This window comes from Pleuronectes platessa, chromosome 9 (genome assembly GCF_947347685.1).
Source record: "Pleuronectes platessa chromosome 9, fPlePla1.1, whole genome shotgun sequence".
NCBI classification, from domain to species: domain Eukaryota; kingdom Metazoa; phylum Chordata; class Actinopteri; order Pleuronectiformes; family Pleuronectidae; genus Pleuronectes; species Pleuronectes platessa.
Genome location: NC_070634.1, coordinates 18,371,831 through 18,385,080, shown reverse-complemented (window position 1 = coordinate 18,385,080; position 13,250 = coordinate 18,371,831).

Genomic DNA, 13,250 nt, shown 5'->3' with positions numbered 1-13,250 from the left:
TCCAAGTTGGTGGCAAGTGGTGATCTGCTGCTATAATGAGGTTTCTCCTAGCTGCCACTTCATGTTCTGCTTTTATCCCTTCTTCACTGTTTCTCTCCAGCTGTTCCACAATAACAGCCCCTGAATCTTTTTCTTACCTATTAATGATTTGGTTTATGGATCATTTGATTGATGGTTTATATATTATCAGAGTTATTTCAATTCACCTCTGTATATGTCAGCCCTTCTATATGCTGGTAACCTGTCCTCTCGCCCAGTGTCTGCTGGGATTGGTTCCAGCCCCCAGCCTCCTCCAACTCATGAGTGGTATGAATAATGGGTGGATATACAGCATCCATCCCTGTGATTCATCACATTTTCAACTCACTAAAAACGTCACTTCCACAGTAGCAAATGTGCACATTTACCTTCCAGCTCACATGATACAGCTGTTCTGTCCTGCTCTCTGCAGTGAGTGATGATCATGTGCCCTGACCGAGTTATCTGGGATTGTTTTGGACTCTTGGAGCCACCGGACCTGAAGCGGTGGATTATCCTGCGTTGGGATGTTCGGATTAAACCGAGGATGATTTGCATGGTGGTCTCCAGGAATTCAAACAGCTCTGGAAGATAAATCTGTGAGTCCTTGAAGGAATTACCGTCAACTCCGAGATGAATTACTTTCAAGTATGTGTTTGGTCGACCAAAAACAACACGCCACGCTCCTCCTCCTGTCAGTTAACAACAGCCACTTTCAACACAAGTGCAATGACAACCTGAACCAATGGGGCTTTTTTACATTGTTTTACCTTTTTTTCCTCACAAACCACATCCCACCTCATAAATACACAGATTATTTAAAATTCTGTTTTATTTCTTAATTTTTAGAACAGCCCACATTCCTCCCCCTCCAGCCCTGCACTTTGTCCCAGCCCAATATTCTGCTTCAACCTGAACTACGGTGATATGTTGTTCCCTCGTGACCATCATTTCTCAGTCCGTGCACGGTGAAGGAGCGATAAGCCGCAGAGTAATCCTTCTCCAGAGGACCACACTCTCGCTCAGACTCATCATCACTTTGCGAGCCACTTTGTGGAGGAGATTTGTGTGGTGAAACAACCGGCTGTTTCCAGCTGTGTTGTCCCTCGTTTTCCTCCTTCTTCTCCAATACGTCTTTTTTTTCATTCTAACATCAAACCACAGGCACAGATTACGAAATTTCCTTCCTGATTACTGTGGCTTTATTGAAACTCGACCTGAGTCTTAGAATTTCCAATATCGCTCTAGTTATATATATATAACACATGCACAGGGGGAAAACGTGCACCTTATCAAGATTTGGCTGACACGATCTACATGTAAAGGTCCTTTTCTGTTTCAGCTGAACGCTCTCCTCCTGAGAGTCAAACAAAACACAGGCTTAGAAATAGAAAGGGGCAGTAACTTTGCACAGTGAGCCTTACTTCCCCCAAGGTTTTTTTTTCTTCTTTCTCCTGTGGAATTATAAAGGCTTCCAGCTAAATAAATATACGCTAATTAATGTGCACCTTTCCCTTCATGGGAGGAAAAAAATGGTCTGCCACACTTGATTTGTGAGCTGTTCCATTTTAGGTAATGAAGAGGAACGCTTTGCCGTCGAAAGGAAGACTCCATCAAACGTTAGCGTGCATGATTAAACTTAAAAAATAGTTAAGAATGCTCCTTTAACCTTTTAAGTCATATTCCATTATCAGGCTGCTGGCAGAGTCAGACCTTCACACACACACACACAAACACACACATCTCATTTACCCGCCCTGCACCATGAAACCTACTGTTTGGCACGCTCCACAGCGCACATTTAAATTATAATATTACCCAGACCGATATGAATCAAAAGCAAATAGAAATTCAACAACGGGGAACACGAGTGTAATGTTAAATATGCATGTCTTATTAGCTTCCCGGATTTCGGGGATTTTTTCACCCCGGAAAAAATTCTCTCTGTGTTCATAAAGAAAGACCACTAAATGACTCATGAGCTATTTTGTACAATATCTGCTGTATCATTCATCACACCATTAAAAACCATTCATGTTGTAATTCTTTTATGTTGACAGGCTAAATAAGGACACAGCGTGTAAATGTAAGGAGACAAAGTTTTGAGCATTAAAATTTATGCTATCCCTGAAGTATCCCAGTCATTCTCAGTGAGAGGCCTTGTTCAAAACATTGACACTGGAGGGAAAAATCACATCGAAAGTGGCTAAATCCCAGGGAGTGCGAGGGGCTTTAACCCATGGACAGTGTTTATCTACTCACGGCAGGCGCAAAGCCTGCAGTGTGTCGATCTTTGCTAAGCTCTCGCTATGTGTGTACCTTTGCAATGCCATCTGTGTGTGTTTCTTATACACTGAGGTTTTTGAGGTGAGATCGGAGCCCCGATAAATGACTTCCATGAAATCCAAAGGCCCAGCAGGACCGGCTGAGGGATGCCTGTTAGCCATTTCCTGAATAACACGTTTCGTTTCAAATATCACTTCGAGTGAAAGACTGTAGATTGATTCAATCAGAAAACAGACATTTTCTCATGTCTGTGTAGGCTTCTATTTCTCTAACAAGTTTATTTTTGTATTGAGTATCTGTATCTCTTTCACTGACTCTCTCTCTCTCTCTCTCACACACACACACACACAAAGTCCTCTTGCCATCAGACTTTTATACTGCAGTGTTTTCAATTGCATGTCTAACTGCCTTGTAAAATATCAATAAATCAAACAATTACACTTCGGTCGCAGACTGACCACAAAGCACACGCTGATTAAAGAAATATAACTTGAACAAAATTAAAACAAGTCTAGAGATGTTCTGCTGCTGATATATCTGCATACAAAATCAGTGCGTATGTCTATGTATCAAGTCTTTAAAGTAAAGTTTCAGCCAGACAAAACTTATTTTTCTTTTCAGGGAAATGACTAACAGTATAGTTTATTGAGTCGTGAAGTACAGGTGATTTTCTAAAGTTATGTATGTATGTTAGTGATGTGGGAATTTTTCATGCTTTAAAGTGCCACAACTAAAACAGCGACATAAACCGAATGACTTCAGTTAAGAAGGATGGAGCTAGTGTTGTTGATTACAACACTTGTAATCTCATAAAGGAGGTGGAGGAACCATCAGATGAATTGTTCTGTATTCCTAGATTCATTGAATTCTGTTCTTTCCCATTATGGCTGTCAAACTAGATAATAAATACATTTCTATCACAATCATTATCTGTATGTATTTGTTTCAAAGGGTTTAACCTTAGCCAAGTAGCATACAGCTGTTAGAATCTGATGTTTAAGTCATTATTGTTTTTAATGAACAATGGTACTCTGTGCTGCAAGGCCCAAGTATCTGATTCGGAAAGGAAAAAATAGTATCGGAACAACTCTAAAGATTTTGATAAGGATTTTCTATTGGAAGAACGATTTTGACTTTCTCACCAGCACAATGTTCAATTTATTCACGAAACACAATGTTCAGAGAAGGCTAACCTTTCTCTCCCCCTGCATTTTACATTTATAGCTGGAACTCTTCCACCACTCAAACCCTTCTAAGGCCCAGTTAAAGCTAAAAAAGGGGACCTGAGGCAGGTATCACGGTTCTCAGGGCAGATTTTGCTCCGTCAGGGAAACCCAGGTCAAGTTTCCCTCTCTGGGGGGGCAGTGTCTCAAAAATGTGTATACACACACCGTTCACCTGATGGCCAATGTGCTAAATTTTACCCCAAGCAACAGGAGTCCTGGTCTCCATCAAAACCGAGTCTGTCCAGGGACAAGTTTGGATGAAGCTCTGTCTTTTTCAAAATGTGAGAGCGTCCAAGGAAAAGACGGCCTTAGGTGGTATGGTGTGGAAATATATGGATACATGTACACAGATTGCCTGCAGAGGGAAGCTGCTAAGCGATTCCTTGCGTGTCTCGGTTGGATATGCTATGGAAAAGGTGGGCGGATGGAGTCTCTCTTCCACTAATCTCTGCTTCAGTGAAGACCACAGACAGACTGTGTGTCCTGCTATGGGGCTGGAGGAAGAGTCGGCGGGGGGACTGGAGCGGATGACTGTGTTGGAGGCACTGCATCCCAGGGATTAGATGGAGCCCTAAGTCTCTTTAGGAGGTTGAACGGGGTCCAAACCAAATAAAGGCTTCAACGTTAGTTATGCGTTACAGTCTCGGGTTTTTCCTGTTTGAGGTCCACTGTGATTGTAAAACCAACAGTGCATCTTCCTTAAGGAACTTGATGAAAACTTTAAACAGTGTTACCGTATAAGTAAGTTGTTCTAACATCTACGTGAAGATGAATATGTTGTTGTTTTATGCATTAATCAGCTTCCCCGTTATGCAAGACACATCCTCAAACGTACCTTTCATTCTTCCCTTCAAGGCTGGATTACAAATCAATTATAATCAAAACTATCCCTGGTTTGCTCAGACGTGTTTAGAAACCCTCTCTGTGCTCAGCCCTCAGGCTGACGCTCTGTTCTTGCCTCCAGTCCTTGTTTTTGTCTTCTTCTTCTTTGTGGTCATCAAAAGGGTTAGCTAATCTCGAGTCTGTTTCAAGTATGTACAATATTCTTATTTCTGTCTTCCCAAAGAACCTGCACATTCTCTCCAAGAAACTCGGGGAGACATTCAGTCCACCAGGGAGAAAGCCTTTGAAATGCATGCTTTGGTTGTGTCTTCAGTGAGAAAGCTTGCATAAACAACCACACACAGATCTTCAGGCATGAGACACCAGATACATTGACTGAGTCACTAATGGGCCTCATGGTGAGTTCTGGCCCTCTGCTTTTGAACTGGTTTCTGTCCTCTGATCCCAAACAGTGCTTGTGAAATATGTCCTCTGGCTCCAAAGGATGACACCTCGCCTTTCGTTATTTTCTTCTTTACATTTTCCATCATTACTCTGCACTACTGACATATTTAAACTCTCCCTGAGTTGGATTAGATTGTGTTTAGATTTTATGAGCAAAGCTAAGGCTCATATAGTGAACTTGAGTTCAGGCCCAACTCTTTGACCTACTTTGAAAGAAACCTTACCTTGAGTTTTTAGTAGGAAACCATGCGCTTATGTGAAAGCTTTATTGTTTGTTCCGGCCAAATATCCTAATAGGTATTCCTGATGCCCCTTTTTCTGAAACTATTCCCAACAGAGGAATGGGCACTGTGTATTTCATTTTATTGTGAATCTGGACGGTTTGACCTTGAACATTTTTGTAAGATTTGCTCATCATCTACAATATTTGTGGACAATGCAGATTTGTCTGTACTCCAGAGGAGATTGGTTTCTATAGGTTTCCTTGCTTTCCTTTAAAAACAGTAATCAGCATGCAATGTAGGTATTGCACAGTTTTGACCAAATAAACACAAAAATGTCTTAAAGGGGACATATTATGAAAATTCCACTTTTTTAGTGCTTCTACACGTTATTTTGGGTATCTGGCATGTCTACCGTCCCAAAAACTCTGGAAAAAATCAACTCCCGCGATTTGTTGTGGTTCCTCTATGTCAGAAACGATATGCTAGAGTGCGTCGAATGGGATTACGACCGAAATAAACGTCCTAGTCACACCATGCCCATGTAGAGAGTCTCGCTACATGGCCTTGCAAGAGCTTGCTAACGCTGCCTAGGGGCTCCCCCCGGCTAGGGTAGCCCGGCTCCCCGGCTAGCGTTAGCTAGTGAGCTAACCTGGCCGAAGGAGCCCGGCTAGCGGGAGGGAGGGTGAGGGGGGCGGGGTACTCCAAACAGGTCAATCTGAGGAGGGCTGTTTTAGACAGGGTAAAACGGTGCTGTTTTAAATGATCCTTGTGGTTGACCAAAATGTGTTACAGACATTTTATTAAGACCCCAAGGAACCATATCAACTGTGGTAAAATGGGCATAATATGTCCCCTTTAAACATAGTCAAATGCTCTCTGTCATATTTACTGACACAAAGAAAATACATATGTCTGCTTCACAGGACTCTATACTCCGATGTACACTGAAAGCAATGATTTTGCTTCTCATGATCAATTGCTCTTCCTTCCCCCTGTTTGTGAGAAACAATAAATTGTCCAAGTTATTTCCATTTCCCTGCTGTTTTTCCCAGCGTGTCTGCCACTGCAGGGAGCCACTGTGGCATTTCTCTGTGATATTTCCTTCAGTGTTGTGTGACGTGTTAATTGGCTACTTGTCCGGGGTCACTCTGCAGGCAGCTGAATGCCTCCCACACTATAGGACCTCTGTGCATGGGAACAAGTGAGAGGACAGTCAGGGCTCTACACAGCCTGATGACCTAGAAGAAATCAAGGGAGATGAGGTCATCTTTGTCTGATTTCCAAATAAAACAGGAGACACCAGCTGATAGAGCCAATGATCCGTCAGGTCTCACTTAACCGCCCTCCAGTGTGTCTGATGCACATGAGGACACGCACATGGTCACACGGGCCAGTACGTGCCGTGATGGTCGGTCAACTTCCCAGAGTGATGAAAGGATCGAAGATGGAGTGTCTCGTTTAGTGACAAAGAACGGACCAGCAATCAGGCGAGAACTTTCATCCCTCACATCACGCTTTATAAATGACTGGTTTCATCTGAAAAGACCCTGAAACCCAGATTTCCACTCATGGGGTTTTCACAGCTTTCTTTTTAAACTCCAGTTAAACTCGAAGACAGGCGATGCATCCTCACTCCACTGACTTCTACACGGCCCCATCCCAAAGACATCATCAAAATTCGCTGATGGGGAAATTGTTCACTTTGTGAAGAATAGGGAAGGATCAAAATACACAGAGTCTGAGCACTGTGTTTCGTCAAAGCTCTCAGTTTGTAACAACACATGGCCGTGGTTGCAGCGCCGAACAAATCCCAGGGATACCACAGAGATGAGATGTCCCCTCGAACGAGAGGCTCCTTCCCCACGTATAACATGTCTAAATAAAGGAGCTCTGCCCCACACCTGACCATCAGAGAGAAACTACATGTGTTTCCATTACAGAAGTTCTCCTCCAGACTGTTATTTGGGAAGCCGCATGTGTGCTTTACTCCAATACAAGCCCCTAGCACATGGGAGCAGTTATAGCTCCATCTCTAAGCATTGATTACCACTGTCGGTGTGTCGATACAGAAACTGACCCGCTCTTCAGGGACAGTCTCTTCTTAAACCGTGTACTCTTCATTCGGCCTTCTTTAAAAACTCGCAACTTAATCCAGACTAAAGTTCAACACCAGCTTCAAAACATGGACATGCTACAGACAAAAGGGAGTCTGTTCTGTTTCCCATCAGTGTGATTTGTCTTCCATCATGAATGAACCAGACCAGTCAGTGCTTTGCAGTTGTTTTTGCCCCGTGAGACTACCTGCTGTTGCTGGCTGAAGAGAAGAGGACAGGAGGACATAAAGAGAGAACTCCTCGGGAATGGCGATTACTGGCCAGTGAATTGAAACCAGCCAGGGAGAAACCAGATCTGAGTCTGCGAGACGTAATATAGTGGGTCGACTGAAAGCCTCGGCTCACCCCATCACTCGTGTTCTCTCCCTGCCTGCTGCGCCAACGCTGCACATTAAAGAGGAGATGATTCAGGAGTTTGTAAAAACAGAGGAATGACCCTCGAACCCTTCGGACCTCTACCGGAGGACAGGAAGCAATAGAGACAGAGAGGCAGTGAGAGATTTGGGCAGATGGAGAGTTTAAAAAAAAACTGCATTTAATTTAAAACATTCAATGCTGTTTATCACCCAGAGCGAACACGCTGAAGTAGAGACGCAGGCGGACGGCTTCCTGCGGCTGCTAAAGAGAAAACAGTACCCAAGGACTCCCCTCTGTGACTCACATCCGCTTGACCAATCACAGTTCAGGTGCCTCACCCCTCAGAGCTTGCATTATTAAATTTAAGGCCAAGATTTATACCCCTGTGCCAAAGCAATGGCTTTAGTCAGATTTGGAATCATTTATCCCATCAGAGGGTCAGCCGGTCCGGGGTTTGATTGATAGAGCCGGAGCAGCGGGGGAGTATACGGTTACACACGGCTGCCTTGCGGGGCCAGAGCTCTTGCATCTTTAATTCGGCGCTGAGCAGCCTCACGGAGTCCGGACTTAGCAACACTGTGGTGCAGGTAAACAATTCCCCTGACAGCAGTGAGAGATAGCAGCGGAGGGAAGGAGGCGTCTATATGTACGCACCAGTTTAAAACCAGATTATAGACTATGTGGAAGTGGGTTTCTGTACCCAGCAGGGCAGCAGACTGCTTATAGATCCCCCTCCCTCCACATCAACAGACCTCCCTCCTGCCCCATCTGGACTCACAGTATGTCAAGATAAATAAACATACACACCAATACTAACATTGATATTAATACTGCTGTTATTACTACTGATAATAATAACAACATAGGTAGGAAAACAATAAAGTACTACCTATGTGTGTAGGGTTAGACCGGGATAAATCATTAGATGCCATTAAGTTATCATAAAACATCCGATACTTTTTTCTTATGGCTTTACACAACTACATGCAGCCCACTGACAAATACTGTGTAAGTGCAGAGTGGTTGAAAGGGGCAGGCCAGTGATTTCAAATTTAATCTCCCACATAATGCAACAATAACACAGGTTGACATTGATTTACAACTAATATTGTTACATTTGTTGAGTGTTTTTCATTAAAATTCTTGTAAAGCCCTTTTTAAGAACAATGAATAATAGTTTCTGAATTTATCCAAAAATATTTCAAACCTGAATAAGCTTTATGCTTTGAGTGCAATGCTTTATGTATTGACATGTTCCCACAGCGCACTTTAAGCTTCCACTTGGCATTAGCACTGAAGTAACAGCCTTTGTCCTTGTGATTTTATTTAGTTTTTTAACAAAACAGCTTATACTTATAACTGGGGGTTATAGTTTAATTAACTTAAATTGTTGTGTACACAGGCTTGAACCTGGGAGTTTTCAAAGGTATTACCTGAACTGTTGTTTTCCTTTTGTACCTTCCGATGTGGTAACATTATCTGGGAAGAAAATGTTAGAAAAAGGACTTTTAAACAAGGAATCCTTTTGAAACCCGCTTGTTTGGTATTCCTGGGTGAAACAGAAAACAACACACTGAGTTTGGGGCAAAACACAGTATTATCAGTGTTGTCTGGAGGAAACCTGTGAGGGATCACGTCTGCCTCACTGCACCGGTGACTTCCCCTCGGCCGGTCGAGGTTCCTTTCTAACAAATTGAAGCAGATGTATGTTTTGTCGAATCGGGATTATATGGTTCTGTGTAGCTTCATCTGAATCAAAAACAACAACCTGAAACTTAGAAACAGGATCCTAGCGAGAGGGAGGCAGAAGAACAGGATGCCGTCTTATTAGCTGATGTTTTTATTTGCAGGGTTCCTGTCGGTACGCAGCAAGAGCTGTGGAAAATCATCAAAGGTCCACAGCAACACGTGCATGTGAAGGTGGAGGTTTAAAGTTCACCCCCAGGCCCCATTGCAGCGTTTCAAAAATTCTGAACCCTCGACGGCCCATTATTTTCATAAATAGAGGAACCGAAATCCTCCGTGAAAAGGTGCAGGCACAATTAGATGATTGAAATGGGAGCTCACTGAATTCGAACCATACGATCTCAAGGAATTTAACTTAATGCTGTTAAGAAACACTAAAGGATCATACTGAGCCATGTTGACTAGCTGTTAAGTGTGCGTTGAATTACAGCGGGCCTCTCTGATGCACTCAGTGGCCTCCGCACCTGGTTTCCAACATCGTGACATCACCGGCGGCCACGGGACTGTTTGGATTCTCACAACTGCATCAGAGAAGTCAATCAATCTTCATCCTCTACGGATATCCACTATCACAACAGCACCCAATCAGGAGATTAAAGGAGACGTCCAATTTGTCCAAATTTGTGGTAAAAAAAATAAAAGGCAGGCGGGCCGGACGAGAAGGAAATTGCAGATAATATAAATGTGGAAAAGTTCCATCTAAAATATGGGGAAATATTTTTGAGGTTTGCCGCAGCGTCCAGATGGATGTAAGGATCTCGGATGACAGAGATTGTTAAAGTACTGGTGGCAATGAGAGCAAATTGCTACCACAGTCTCGGTGGTTGAATTTGAGAAAAAAGTCTGCGTCGCTTTCAGGGGTTGAACCAAATAAAAGTCTATTCTTTCCTATGCCAAGAACATCAGTGTGAATAATTGAACATTTCAGATTTGAAAGATAAATATGAAACATGGTACAAATCCAATGGTAGGATGCGTCACAGATTGAGAGTCAGTTTGGGTTCATTTGTCTCCATCGGCTCCTGCTTCTTATATCCTCTGTCAGACCCACTGTTATGTATAACATCTTAAAATGTAGAGAAATTACGTTTACGTTTGGTAAAGAACTTGCAATACATTGAGGAGATTAGGGTTAAAAAGTAGCTATATGCGGATTGATAGATCAATATCTGCCGGCCAGCCGGTCGTGTCTCCACCTGCTCTGTATCAGTGGTAAGAGGAAGCAGCTGTGGTGACGGCATGGGGCCGAACTGACACACAAAACACAGCTTTTCAAGTCGTCCTCATAACACACAGGCCCGTATCATGAGCAGGTTTCAGGTCAAAGAGCCAACTGATCATTCTGATACTGTTTTACCAAATCAAACGGGAGAGGAATTTATGATAAAGCATAAAAACCAGGACAGTTCAGAGAGAAAAGATGTATTTGAGTTTGATTTGTATCATATATATCACATTTTTAGAGGAATAACAAAAGCATTTCCTTTAACAAATAACTCTTTGTCCACCTGTAATTTAATTAGTATTATTTTTATAAATTTAAACTTTCACTGTGATTTTTAACATATGTAAGTTCTCAGCCATTTTTTCATTTAAATCCACTCACCAAAATCAATCAAATGAAATCATATCTTTTCTTAGTTTTATCTTTCAGCAGTATAACTTTTTACCATTATTTTCATGCCATTCCATTAGATTTCTTTTTTCCAGGTGAGTGGCAGGGATTGCTGGAAAGGAATATTCTTTACGCACTGTTTGCATGCGCTGGTTTCTTTCTGATGGCTTCCAGAAGGATCCGTAAATATATCAAAGGCTAAGGGAAACATCTGGCGGACACTTGGTGTTCCAGCAGTGACCACTAACCCAGAGAACATGTCCGAACTGGGAGTTTTTGTTTTTTTCCCCCTTTCGATATCCTGCTGGAATATTTGGGTTCTGACGCTGTCTTGTGCTTTAAGGCTGGTTGTAAAAGCAGCAGGTCTGCGTTGAGCTGCCGGTGCTGACATGGTGACAAAAGAAGCTGGTTGGAACCCCCTGTTGGTTTCCGGAAATTATTTCATTTTGGCCGTGCAGAAGCCTGTTGACAGAGCTGCAGGTGCCACATATGCCTGCAGTGTGCAGAGCAACATCAGCTACCTCGTTCACAAGTAAGAAAATATTTGTGACGCACATCAAAAAAGTGCCGCTGGCTGGTGGAGGAGTGACGCCTCGTTTCTTTCCGCCAAAGAGGATATCCTTTCACCCCTATCTGTTTCTTTGTTTCTTTTTTGGTAAGCATGATCCAAAAGCTACTGTACTGCTTTTCCCAAAACCTGATGGAAGGATACTGTAGGGGTCGGGGGAGAATTAATTATATGTTGTTGCAGATCAGGATCAGGGGACGGATCAAGGAATTATTATTTCAGCCTTTTTTATTGATTTCCCGGAGAATAATTAGGGGATCTTAATGAAAACGATCAGGCATATTTAGAGGAATGATATTCATGCGTGTTTGCAATTTGGTGCAGATCTAAACCAAAATTTGGAAATGTGGTTTCATCTGAGGGCTGTCGGGCCTCGGTGGACGTTTCCGTTATATAAGTGACATTGTAATTATGGATGCAACTTGAGGTTGGATTTTGTGTGTGTGGAGCTGCATCATGATGTTTCCTGTTAAAACGCCACGTTTGATTCAGACTGCGGAGGATACAAGTCAGTTAGAAATGAGTCGCTGCATTACATACACACCACATGTCAACTCCATCGAGGACTTTTCAAAAACCGTCTTGTCTTTTCCATCCTCACAAACAATTTCTGGTTTTATAAAAAAAACAACCCTAGTTCTCATGTCAGTCTTGGCTCAGGAATTTCTCAACAGTCGCGGGACGGCTCTGGAGGCAGTTTCGGTTCTTACTGAATTCATTTCATCTCTGAAGGTAGTTTGTTCCAGAGCATATGTTTGGATCTGAGGGTCTGTTTGAAGGCAGATGTAGTTCCTGGCTGCATCCTTTCAACAAACTGCCTCCTGGTAATTGGCCATTACTCTAGAACTGAGAGACGTGCTGTCCAGAGGGCAACTACACTTGTCTGGAAACAATCATGGAGTTAGCAGGCTGGCAGACAGCCTTGTCACTGGAATATACCTCTCCTGCTGAGTGCCTTTTAAACTCTGACAAAAGAAAAATGGCTGACACCCAAAATATAATTATGTCGGCTTCATCACTTGCAATGCATGAATGCACTCCTAGAAACATTGCGGTGACCTGCCATAAAAGTCCTTGATGGGTGTTGTTTGTCTGAAACTCCTTAATGGCCACTCACAAGTTTAATAAAGTAAATATTAAAAATAAGTATTGTTTAAACAAAAGGATACAAATGTCGACAGTCATCAGATACAGTTGTATTATTGAAATAAATTACATTTGGGAGAAGAAGATGAAACTATTGTGTTATTACTATTGTCTATTGTACTTTAGTATTTTGGTATGTGGTGGTGTTGACGGCAGATTTTTTTTCCTGTGTGTGAGTTTTTACCCAGCATGGTAACGCGTTGCTCTGTGAAGCCATATTAGGTGACCTTCAACAAGTGACTCCCATAATTACAGGAGAGCACGCAAGGTATGCCAAGTGACCTTCTTTCATCTGCAACCAGACCTAAACATCACAGGGGGAAAATAATAATAACAACTGACACGTCTACCTCTGGCGTGGGCTGGCAACTGGATCCAGATGGAGGGACCGTATCATTTCGTTTCATTGGGAGATATCAAAACAGAACAGCGCGCTCCAGGAACCCGTCATCCTCCCGCGGATTGCCGTGTTGGAAGTGAAAAATGAGAGTTGATGTTGTTTGTCTGCTCTTTGTTCTCTGTCAGGTTCTCAAGGTGGACGCATCTCCAGCGCGTGTAACGCATTGAAGTCTGGGAAGAAGGTAGGGAAGAGCAAAGCCTAGAGCGAGGCTGGGTACGATTTGGATAAGAACACAACTCACTCAAAGATGCAGTCCCCCTCAT